The following is a 13,195-nucleotide window of genomic DNA, read 5'->3' as shown; positions in this document are numbered from 1 at the left end:
TCATCTCTTCTAAGTTTTCTTTTAGCTGCTGATTTGGAGTGCTTTCAGAAAACAAAGGTGCACGGCAGCACTAACAGGCAGTGTTCAGTGCTGTTTTACTTCCCTTTTATTTAATGCTCATTTCCTACTGCTTTATGTTGCTTTGTTGCTTGAACGTTGAGGGAGTTCTCATGGTAACTGCAATTTTGTAAGAAAAGACTGTTACTGAAAGCCATCAGATCTCCAGCTGTACTCAGCAAACTCCCACTTTAAGAGGGGATTGCTGCTGGCAGCTGAGACCACCCTCTATTCAAATTCCTCAGAACAATAAAGTCTGGCTTAGTAGCAAAGGGTGCTGTGGGGATTGCTGCTGAGTATGTGAGGAGGACTTTTGTTGTGGTTATGTAGCAGAAGCAAAACCTGAAAGCTGCCAGTTTCCCTAGTGTGTTTACTGTCTATTGGAAACAAGCCTGACTTGTGAATATTCATCAGAATGAGAGCAGAGACCCAGTGGGACAGCTGCTGGGGCCTTGAAATAGATTTTGGGCAGAGCTCGTTTGTTTAAAATGAGATATTTCAATGAATCTGTGCTGAAAGCTTTTTATTTTCAGATTAAAAAAAAAAGGGGAGCCAGAGATCACCAAAAGTCCCTTTTAAGTATTTAGCGATTTCTGCAGAAGGTATTAAGCAACTATAAGTAGTTTTTAAGTAGCTATTAACATAATACAGAGTTATTAGCATGTAAAGTGAGAATTTTCAAAACAGTGTCCAAAATGTCAGTGTTTATCTTTACAGTCAGCCTGTTAGGTTTCTGTGGTATGAAGTCACTTCCTCAAGTATGTGTGACCTTGCAGGAAAATGGAGTATTTTAAGTATAAATTTCCTCTGAAATTCTTGACCGACTTGTTTTTGAGTGGTGTGGATTAGCTCCAGATGAATTCTAGCCTCTTGCTTCATCTTCCTGGTAAATGCTAATGAACTTTGAATCTACTTTTTCAGGGGATTTTGGCAAACTTACTTGCTTGCAGTGTCAGGAAATGCATGCTGAATTTGGCAAGTAATTTCTTTTAAAATAGTTGCAACTATGCAACAACCCAAACACTTCATGCATGAAATATTTCTATATTTGGGAAAATTATTCTGACTTGAAGATTGCAGTAACATAAGAAGAGGTAAGCTCCACCTCCAACCATAATTTTTGCTTTGGGTTTGAATGAAATTTTAGTAGACTTTTTGTTTATTTGCTCGTTTTTTTGAGGCAATTGAAACCTGAATCGTGTTGTTCATCTGTTTCAGCCAAAAAAAAAAAAAAAAAAATCGAAGAAACGAGCTGTTTACCAACCTAACCTGATAGTTGTCTCTGTTCCTCTTGTGGAATCTGCTTATTCTGCTGCATTTGTTCCAGGGTCCAGTCCAAGTTGGAATGTGTGCAGCTGGTTGGAGAATGGGGTTTTAGAAGCATCTAGCTGCTTTAAAAGGAAGCTGGGCACATTTGGAAGACCCAGTGCATTAATCAGTGTGCATGGGATTTTTAGCTCCTAATCAGGTCAGGGAAGGATCTTGATGAGAAATCTGTTCCTATGCATGGAATGCTTTTTAATTCTTGTTTACAAAGTTCTTGTGTTATTTCAATTCTAATCTTTCCTTGATGACAATTTCTTCAAATTAAACATAATAATAAAGATGGTTATTGAGTTGAGTACATAGCCTCCAAATGACTACTTGTAGCCACTGAATAAGCTGGACCAGAAAGATTACAAGCAGGTATGCCTATGACATTGACTGGTGTCTGCAAAGATGCAGGGGTTTTAACTACCATAGTTTTGATGCAGGTGTAGGGCTACAAAGTGCCTTTCAAAACATCTTACTGAAAGTGAATTCTTAGGTTACAGCCAGCTCTGTTGGCCTGAGACTCCACAACCTCAGAAATGAAGGAAGTCTTAACTGTTTAGGATGTCTATAGGCTTAAACCAAAAGTAAGCTATGAATCGACATGGAGGCATTGGACACTTCATAACGTTCAAGCGATTTCCCCGGAAACAATAGATGGGAATGGGATCATGGCTGTTTAAATAAGTTGGAGTTAAAAATTATTATTTTAAAATGTATCTGCTGTTTCCAAAAATTGGTCAGTAAGAGCTGATAATTTAAACATTATCCTAATTTCTGTGGGGACTAGAAGACATCAGGGTGTGGTTGTGCACCATTAAAGCACATCCAGGTGAGTGTAAGGATGACATTTCTGGGTGTTACTCTAGATTCCTTACTGGATATACTATTAGCCCATTTACGCCATTTACTAGAGTACCAGCTCAGCAGAACTGCTGCAGAGACTGAACTGTTTCCCCTTGTATTACCTTCTGCCAGTTTAGCATTTTATTTGTTCATTATTACAATGTGGGGCATTTAAGCAGGGAGTTCGTTTGGATTGGTACACCTGATCTACTGTATACTTCTTTTCATCCTGCAGTAGAATAGGTTGATGTTTACTGTGGCTTCGTGCCATATGTTTCTATGTAAATTGATTATAGCATCTTATTTTTTCGGTTCGGGACATGAAACTTCAAAAAAGTTATGAATGTCACTGGAGGAGGTGGTGCTTTTGCTTAGGAGTTTGTTTAGGGATTAGTTTATCTGACAAGCAGTGTTGGTGCCCGTCATTCTGGGGAAGAACTTGACTGAGGTTCATCTTTTGGTTTTTCCAGACAAGTGATGATGCACACTACAAATTAACCTGTGAAAAATATGTTACTTACTTGCCTCTGTCAAAGGAAAAGATGTCTGGAGAGACTTTTTATGGAGGAAAAGGTTCAGGTGTTTAGACAAAACATTTTTGTTTGACCACAAGAGGGTATTGCAGTATAAATTATGTAAGGCTTCAGCTAATGTTTATCTCTGTATGCACTGCCTCATATTTAAAATACACAGTAGTTAAGAAAATCGGAATTTTTATGCCAGTGTTTGACATCCTTGTCCAGAGGCAATTTCTGAGCTGCTCATTCTAATTTTTTTTTTTGTTTGTTTTTATAGTAACAAGTTTCTAGAAGCTCAGGAAGTTCTCATAGATTTAAGGGAATTCAGAGGCTTATTCTAAACCACTGTAAAGCTTAGTGGAAATTGCTTGGTGAAATGCAAGAATGTGTCAGTTACAGAAGAGAAACAATAACAGGAGAGGAATGTGTTGCCGCTGTGGTTGGAAGTGCATGTTGGTCCAGAATGGGTGCTGTCAAAGTCACTGAGACTCTGATCTGATTTTCCTGACTGGTTCTAATTGCAGGATAAGATTTGAAATCTTTTTTAGCTTATTTATGCTTCCCAGATTTCTCCTTTACATCCAAGTCTTCTACAGTTGGTTTGCACTGTTTTCGTAAGTCAGTACTGTGTTGGGGTACTTGCCTACAAAAGTTGTCTTCTAAACTTGTGTTACCAAATGTTCATGTCATGTTCTGTACAGTTAAGACCATGGAAAAGGGAGCTAGAAGGATTTCTGGATTCTCCCTCTCCTAGGTCTGCTGCTGAATTTAGGATTAGACGCATGGTACGCCTAGCTGTCTCTCAACTAGCCAACCTGTAAAGAAGGATCACAGCCATATCACATTATATGTGAAGAGCAGATAAGTGATTTGGTGGACAACAAAGCAATTTTCATGTAAGAAATTTTGTGTATGTGAGATACTGCAGAGATTTAAGAAACACACACATTTGAAAACAGTGTACATATTGTGTGAATATGAGGCAGAAGCAAAATTGTCAGCTGGCAGAGAGGGCAGCTGTCTGGAGACCACAGCTTTCCAGAACTGATCACCATTCAGAAGATCTCTGCCACTTCACATATAGTATGGAAACCCCCATTTAATCTTCCAGTATGAACAGTATTGCCTGCCTCAAACAGTGACATTCACATTGTCACCATCATCTTCCTCAAATAAATAAAGATCAGTCAAGTTAGTTAAGACTGCAGGCTGGAAGATGGGCCATGTCGATGGCTAGGGAAGCAGTGTGTTAGGTGATTGGTCAGAGGATGCTGAGCACCCGGCAGAGATGTGGTGGATGGCAGAGAAGAACTGTGCTGCTTTCTCACTGGCCCTAGCCTTTAATCGCAGAGGGCCCTAGAAAGCCTGGAGGTAATAGATCCTGCTGACAAGCTGTGTCTTAGGCTGGCGGGAGCAGAGTGTTTGGGTTGTTGTATGCAATCAAACCAAAAACAAATCCTGCAAACTACCAGTTTGGAGTAAAACTCCTGTTAAACAATTATGTTCATTTAAGGGCATCATGTGTGAAGTTTTGCCATAGCTTTCAAAAAAAAAGTATAAACTTCTTTCTTGTCTTGATGGAGTTGTGCAGTGAGAACCTGGGAAGTTGAGCGTCTGTTGCGTCGGCAGCGTGCAAATGCCACTGGGGGAATGTCTGCTTTCAGTGACACAGAGTCTGACACTTTGAAATAAAATCAAGGCTGTAATGCAGATTGTAAAAAACCTGTTATATTTTTTTCATCCTATTATATATTCTAGTGTTACAAAATACATTAGGCACTGATAGGCAGTTTGCTTTATTTGAAACAGAAATGATTTATTTGAAAAAATATTAAATAGCAGCTATTTCATAGACTCTCCTGGCCTGTTATGTTAGAGTCTTCTGCTTAAACCTGTCACCTGAGCAAGGTGATGGAATTTCAGGGAGGGAGCACTGCAGGGCTGATGTGTGAGTAGGGATGTTTGAGGAGGAAGAACTATGGGTACACGAAGGTGTGCCTCACTGACTGAGGAATGTTTTAAGTTGCTATTTCACATAATGTCAGTCTTAGAGGCTCGATCCTGTCAAGAAGTGCAGTATTGCATGGACAACCAAAGTTGTCTTCATTATTCAGTTGTTGAGTCACATCCTCACCACAGCAGGGAGCTCTGGTAGCTGCATAGTGGAGCTTGGCTTTATTCTGCTTATCCTCTCTGTTCCCTTGCACAGTTCCTTAGCAAGTCTGAGAGAAAGAAATTCAGTGTATAAAGTGATGAAGTCCTTGTGAAAAGGCTGTGCTTCATACTGCTTGAGTACCTGGGGCAACAATTTGAGCTCTGAAGTTTGGTGTAGCCCTGCTTTTCTGTGCTTCTGCGATATATATCTGTTAATAGTATCAGTTTATGATCAGTTTGTAACAGCGGAGGAGAAGCTGCTTCACAAATACTACAAAGATCCAATTTTCTCTCTCTGCTACCTGGGGCACTATAGTACTTAGATAAGTGTTTTATCCTGTGAATTGTAATAGTATATCACTATATATTTCAATGCTCAAGATGCTATTCCGTTATTTTTTGGATTCTTCTGTGCCTGCACTTTAATACACTAAATGTTTCGTTTACCATCTGCTCACCATATTCAAAGGACAGTAACTTCTGTTTTGATGTGAAATACCAAAAATTCTCTGCTGCAATGTAGGCAAAGTTTTCAAACCGTGGTACCTAAAATTTGTTTTAAAATGTGTCTTTAGCTATTATATGCAAGGGACCTGTTGTTTTTTCAGATGTTCTTAACCTTTGCAAATTCCGTTGGCTGAGAATTGAGCTATTTCCTTTTAGCTTTTTTCAGGATAACTGTCAGATTCTAAAATTGGGAATCCTTGTCTGAACATGCCAATCACAAGCTTTCTCTGTTTTTCAGAAAATCTTTTAGCATCTTCATTGCAGCTATTAGTGTAGGTTTCCATCTTAACTGTAGAAGCTAGTGCTAAGTCACACTTCATTCTGGTGTTTGTCCAACTCTGACTGTTGGGAATAAGAAGGAAGTTCTTCCTAAAGGCAGGATGTTTCCATAATTGTGTGCAGGGGGGGTTGTGCATAGCCTTTTTTTTTTCTTTTTTTTTTGACACACTAAAATGTAGTGACAAGTTTCTTGAACTCATAGGAGAATTCAGATCTGAAGGGACCTCAGGAGGTCTCTAGCCCAATTTGGTCCTCAGAGCAGGATTAGCTATATAATCAGACCAGCTGCTCAGGGCTGCATGCCATTGGTCTTGAAAGTGTCCAGGGATGGGGACTGTACAACCTTTTGGGATAATGTGTTTCGCCACTTGGCTGTCCTCATGATGAAGTTTTGCCTCATATAGAGTCAGAACCTCTCTTATTTCTGCTTGTGCCTGTTATTTCATTCTCCAACCAGGCATTGCTGCAAGCAGGCTGGTTTTTTTTCCAGTAACCCTCTTGCAGATACTGGGAGACTGCTCTTGGATCTCCCCATGGCGTTCTCTGCTCCATGCTGAGCAGGATTTGATCACCAGTCACATTACCTGTGTTACCCAGATCTGTCAAATCTTTACCTAGCTCAGTGCATTCTTTGTCCCTACCTGATTTGACCATGTACACTGCTTGTGCCCAGCAGGACAGATGCTACATGAGACCTATAAAGGAAAGTAACGGAGTACCAGGAATGTGCAGTCTGTTTTGCCATTCTTTTCTTGGATCACCTGCACTGTTCTGTAGTTCAGTTCAGCCTGATTCCTTCTACGGTTATAGAGAGCTTCTTTGTTTTGCTGGGAGAGCTGTAAACTTTTGCTCCCTGAAGAAATGGACAGCCAGAACAATGAAATCTTCTGGATGTGTTTGGAGCTTTGTATTTTTAGCTCAATTGCACAACAGTTCACATGCAAATACTCCAACAGTAAGGCCAAACTGAAAGGAAAACAGCTGTGTCCCTACACCTTAGGGCCAGAGCAGCCAAAGGGACTTGAAACAGCTTTAGACCAGACTTTCATTGTACCAGATCCTTCATTAAAGATCCTGTTGTGCTTTAATGAAGGGAATGGGAACTTGGCTCTTAGCATGGGCAATTCCAGTTTTCAGGACAGGTCTCGGTTTTTAGGAAACCTTTTGCTTAGGTTACTACTTAAGAAAGCTTCCAAAGCAGTGGACAGCTATACAATTAAAAATACAGTTGCAGAATTAGGATAAAATCCTACTTTCTTACTACTTACCACATAAGGAGAAAAAGGCAAGGCCTTATTCTACTTTTTGTGTGAAATATCTACATAATGTACACACGTACAGTATAAGGAGTATATATCTCTCTTTAAAAATCCAGCTTTGATCACAGTGCTGACATAAGTGCACCTATCAGCCTCTTCCACACAGAGATCATAAAAACACTTTTCAGCAAAACTGAGATTGTGTAAAATAGTTGACCTGTTCAACCTGCAATAGTTCATCATGAAATATAATGAGATCAGTGAATCTTTGCTGAATGCAAAGCAGGGTTTTTCTCCCAGGATCGAGAGTCCCAGGATAGCCTCAAGCATCTCCTGCAGCTCATGGGGGAGAGGAGGAGGCCATCAACCCAGGAAGCTGGGAAATAGTAACAACAAAAAACAACAAAAAATATGAGGAAGATGACAATTAAAAGCAAGGGGCTTCCTCCTAAAGCTGCTGTCCCCACCCAGAACCGCTTTGCTGTCCTGCAGGGGGCTAAGAAGGAAGGGCACTTGCACCAGAAACAACCGGCTGGTGCACCGGTAAAGGAGATCACTACTGGTGCTGCGAGGAAAAAGAGACGGGTCATAGTGGTAGGGGACTCTACTTTGAAAGGAACAGAAGCACTCATCTGTCAGCCTGACCCGGTCTCGAGGGAGGTGTGTTGCCTACCAGGGGCACGGATCAGGGATGTTGCAGAGAGGCTGCCTGCTCTAGTGAGTCCCACTGACTATTACCCACTTCTGGTGATCCATGTGGGTGCTAGCAATGTTGATAGAAGTAGCTTGGAGAACATAAAGAAGGACTACAGAGCCCTGAGAGAGGTGGTTAGGGGCTCTGGAGCTCAGATTGTCTTTTCATCAATTCTCCAGCATACAGGGGGGGACCTTCAAAAAGCTAGGAGGATTGGCCAGGTTAATAAATGGTTAAAAGGGTGGTGTCACAATCAGGGTTTGGGTGTCTCGAACACGGAACCCAAGTTAGTAGGCCAGGTCTACTGGGGGCTAGGGAAGCTAGTCTGGCAAAGAAGGGGAAGAGTGGTTTTGGTAGGAGGCTTGACAGACTGGTCAAGGCTGCTTTAAACGAGATGTGTTGAGGAGGGGGGATCATTCCATCGCAACACAACCAGTCAGTTGCCAGCACCTATAATAAATGCTTGGAACAATGTAGAGATATTCCAGCTGCTCCAGCCAATGAGCCGGCTTCATTTGGAGCTCGGCTCAGATGCCTCTATACAAACACCCATAGCATGAGGAACAAACAAGAGGAATTAGAGATGTGTGCATGTCTACGGGGGTATGATATAGTAGGCATCACAGAAACATGGTGGGATGGCTCCTACGACTGGAGTGTTGGAGTGGAAGGTTACAGACTCTTTAGAAAAAACAGGCCTGGCAGGTGGGAGAGGGAGTTGCTATTTATGTTAGGGATAGGCTGGAGAGTATGGAACTCTGTCTGGGGACGGGTGAGCAGCCGACAGAGGGTTTGTGGGTCAGGGTTAAAGGGAGAACAGCGATGGGAGACATTACTGTGGGGATCTGTTACAGACCACCTGATCAAGAAGAAACTGTGGATGAAGTGCTCTACAGACAGATAGGAACAGCCTCACACTCGCAGGCCCTTGTTCTCATGGGGGACTTCAACCATCCTGATATCTGTTGGAGGGACGGTACAGCCTGGCACAAGCAATCCAGGAGGTTCCTCGATCGTGTGGAAGACAACTTCCTTCGGCAAGTAATAGAGGAGCCAACAAGGAGAGGTGCCATGCTCGACCTCGTGCTCACCAACAGGGAAGGGCTGGTTGGAAATGTGACGCTCCAGGGCAGCCTTGGTTGCAGTGACCACGAGATGGTCAAATTCGAGATCCTCGGGACAGTGAGAAGAGCGTGCAGCAAGCTCACTGCCCTGGACTTCAAGAGAGCAGACTTTGGCCTCTTCAGGAACCTGCTTAGTAAGGTTCCATGGGACACAGCCCTAGAGGGCAGGGGGGCCCAAGACTGGTGGTTGTTATTCAAGGATCACCTGCTCCAAGCTCAGGAGTGTTGGATCCCAACTAGAAGGAAGTGGAGCAGGAGGGCCAGGAGACCTCCTTGGATGGATAAGGAGCTGCTGAGGAAAATCCAAAGGAAAAAAGAGGCTTATAAAAGGTGGAAGCAGGGACAAGCAGCCTGGGAAGAATACAGGGATGTCATCTAGGAAGCTAGGGACCAGGTTAGGAAAGCTAAGGCCCAGTTAGACTTAAACTTGACTAGGGATGTTAAGGATAACAGGAAGGGATTCTATAGGTACGTAGCAAATAAAAGACAGACTAAGGACAACGTAGGCCCCCTCCGGAAGATATCAGGAGAACTGGCTACTTGGGATTTGGAGAAGGCTGAGGTTCTTAATGACTTCTTTGCCTCGATCTTCACTGGCAAAGTCTCTGACCGCATCACCCAAGTCTTGGAAGGCGACTGCAGGAACTGTGAGAATGAGGACCCTAGGCCCACTGTAGGAGAGGATCTGGTTCGAGACCATCTTAAAAACCTGAACGTACACAAGTCCATGGGACCTGACAAAATCCATGCGCAGGTCCTGAAGGAGCTGGCGAATGAAGTTGCTAAGCCACTGCCCATCATATTTGAAAAATCATGGCAGTCAGGTGAAGTTCCCGACGACTGGAAAAAGGGAAATATAACCCCCATTTTCAAGAAGGGGAAAATGGATGACCCGGGGAATTACAGAGCAGTCAGTCTCACCTCTGTGCCTGGCAAACTCTTGCAGCAGATTCTCCTGGAAGGCATGCTAAGGCACATGAAAAACAAGGAGGTGGTTGGTGACAGCCAGCATGGCTTCACTAAGGGGAAATCCTGCCTGACCAATTTAGTGGGCTTCTCTGATGGGGCTACGGAACTGATGGACAGGGGCAGAGCAGTTGACGTCATCTACCTGGACTTTTGCAGAGCCTTCGACACTGTCCCACATGACATCCTTGTCTCTAAATTGGAGAGACATCAATTTGATGGGTGGACCACTCGGTGGATAAAGAACTGGCTGGATGGCCACACACAAAGAGTTGTGGTCAGTGGCTTGATGTCCAGCTGGAGACCGGTAATGAGTGGTGTCCCTCAGGGATCAGTGTTGGGACCGGTCTTGTTCAACATCTTTGTCGGTGACATGGACAGTGGGATTGAGTGCGCCCTCAGCAAGTTTGCCAGTGACACCAAGCTGTGTGGTTTGGTTGATACGCCAAAGGGAAGGGATGCCATCCAGAGGGACCTTAACACGCTTGTGAGGTGCTGATGCCAACCTCATGAAGTTTAACCATGCCAAGTGCTAGGTCCTACACCTGGGTTGGAGGAATCCCAGGCACAGCTGCAGGTTGGGCAGAGAAGAGATTCAGAGCAGCCCTGCAGAGAAGGACTTGGGGGTGTTGGTCGATGAGAAAATGAACATGAGCTGGCTTCAGTGTGCGCTCGCAGCCCAGAAAGCCAACCGTATCCTGGGCTGCATCAAGAGGAGCATGACCAGCAGGTCGAAGGAGGTGATCCTGCCCCTCTACTCTGCTCTCGTGAGACCTCACTTGCAGTATTGTGTGCAGTTCTGGTGTCCTCAACATGAAAACGACATGGAACTGTTGGAACAAGTGCAGAGGAGGGCCACGAGGATGATCAGGGGACTGGAGCACCTCCCGTATGAAGAGAGGCTGTGAAAGTTGGGGCTGTTCAGCCTGGAGAAGAGAAGGCTGCGTGGAGACCTCATAGCAGCCTTCCAGTATCTGGAGGGGGTCTACAAGGATGCTGGGGATGGACTATTCATCAGGGACTGTAGTGACAGGACAAGGGATAACGGGTTCAAACTTAAACAGGGGCAAGTTAGATTGGATATAAGGAAGAAATTCTTTACTGTGAGGGTGGTGAGGCACTGGAATGGGTTGCCCAGGGAGGTTGTGAATGCTCCATCCCTGGCGATGTTCAAGGCCAGGTTGGACAGAGCCTTGGGTGACATGATTTAGTGTGGGGTGTCCCAGCCCATGAGAGGGGGTTGGAACTGTATGATCTTAAGGTCCTTTCCAACCTTTACTATTCTATGATTCTATGATAGAGAGCAGAGTAAAGCCAGTCGTATGACAGCATGGAGAACCCTATCAGATGAGGTCTCCTACAGCTTCCAGCATTTCTGCTGCTTAACAGTAGGAACCTCAAAGCTCTGGGATATTGGGCTACTGCTTCTTTGGTTTCCGGGCAAACTACTCAAGGTTTCTGTATGCTTTTTTAAAAAGTGGGAAAGCTAACAAGCAAAATAGGGATATTCGTGTGTGTTTCTTCATTCTTGATGATCTGCTGCAGCATTCCAAGTTATTGGTAGTTTAAACCATTAAAAGAACATTCTGCAAATATTGGTTCTTGTCTGCCATGCACGCTAAGGATCCTTTAAATGTATTCTGAGTTGTTTAAGATTGACTAACCTATGCAAAATTAGTTGCATCAGGTGAGTTAGTCACACATAGAGGCAACTAGAAAGTCCTAGGTTACTTGAGAAATCCATGTATGGCCAGCAGATCCATCGCAAACCTTCAAGAGACCTATGTTTTTCTATGACAGCAGGAGGGAAAGGTAGGAACATCTATCTGGCTGTTGGATTGGTCTAGATGACTATGAGTGCATCAGTATTCACATCTGATATCTGGTTAAGAGTGTTTTACAAGCAAATCTCCTGATCATCTCCACTTACTGCATTTTGGATGGGGTGGTCTCGGAGCATGTGGACTGTGCGGGCCCCTGGGTTGCTGCTGGAAGAGAAGGCAAGCTGCACCCACTCTCCAGCTGCTCATGGGTGTAAATGCTATGGACCAGGAAAGAGCAGGCAGCTTCTGGCCTGCAGAGTGGATTAAATGTCCTTGTGAATACATGACAACAGTTGGCTTCACTCCACAGATACAAATGGCCTGCTATTGCAGACGTTCCCTAGACCTTTGTTATCTATAAGGTCGTTGGAGACACCCTTATGGAGCCCTACATGCAGATGTTGAAAATGAGATTTCTTGATATGAAGGAAATGTAGAACTACACCTACACTAGGAAAATAGTGCCAGGCCTGCTCTCTGGATGGGAGTCAGAAACATTCCACACCTTAGTAGAAGAAGTTCACTATTGATTGTGTTATATTGCACGATATTGCATGTTACTTATTTGCTGTTTTAAAAAGGACTTACCCAGGAGTAAAAGGAGAAGTTGAGTGGAAGACTTTTTAGAAAAATAACTTAAATTTCCAGTCTTGTGTTAGAGGAAAATATATAGGGTTTTGTCTACTTGATATGGTTTATACTCCTAATTTCAGCCATTCTTCTTTCATAAGAGTTTTGCTTATATACTTGAACCTGGCAATTGGAGGATTAAGGATGTGTCTGGACTGGCTTTTTTGCAAGTCTGATTATGATAATCACCTATGCCATTAGCATAAAATAAAAAGCAGAACCTTTCTTATACTTGTAGTTCTAGTAGGAGACCAGTTCACAGGGACCTGAAGTTTTGCTGGCGAATGAGAATATCCATTCTGGAAATAGGCTGCTCCAGCTCCAGAGTTAAAATGGTACCCTACTCTTGCAAAAGGCTAATTTAGAGATTTTGGAAAAAGCATCTCTATGTTGTACCTGTTTGCTCTTTGCTCATTGCCTATTTCCATTCCTCCAGGGTCTAATTAACCTGTTGTGATGTGAATATTCACCTAGGCTGCATACTGAACTTTCACAAACCTACAATTTTGCAAGAGGACTAGAAAACAGCAACAATCAAAGCGGACTTTTCAAATTGTTTCTCTTTGTTAAAGACTTTATCACAAAATATGGGTTAAAGTACAATTTTTTACCTAAAGAAAAAAAAAAGAAAAAGAAAGTTTGTCTTGTTTTCTACATACCTTTGTTTCTGGTGAGCATTCAAATTCATTTCCTTATAATAAGGGCTTCTCAGAGCCGTGGTGTGTAATGGCTGCTTTACTTTATGCTTCCTGTTTTATAGACTCCACTATTGGTACTGTTGTTAGATGGGAGAAGTAAATAGACTTTGAGGAAAAGATCGCACCATAGCAACCTTCAGCTTCTGTTTACAGTTCAAGTACATGGCTGTGCTGCAAACATTTCTGTCCTGAGGAACTTTCTAAACCGGTACCCTAACTGGTTTAATAAGAAAAGGATTAATGCAGATAAGCAGAAGACAAATTTACACTCTACATTTAAATGGTGAATAACTTAATTTTCTAGAAAATGCCAGCAAATAACACATCAC

Source organism: Psittacula echo (assembly GCF_963264785.1).
Source record: "Psittacula echo genome assembly, chromosome: 4".
Taxonomy (NCBI): domain Eukaryota; kingdom Metazoa; phylum Chordata; class Aves; order Psittaciformes; family Psittacidae; genus Psittacula; species Psittacula echo.
Note: the sequence above shows the minus strand (reverse complement) of the source record.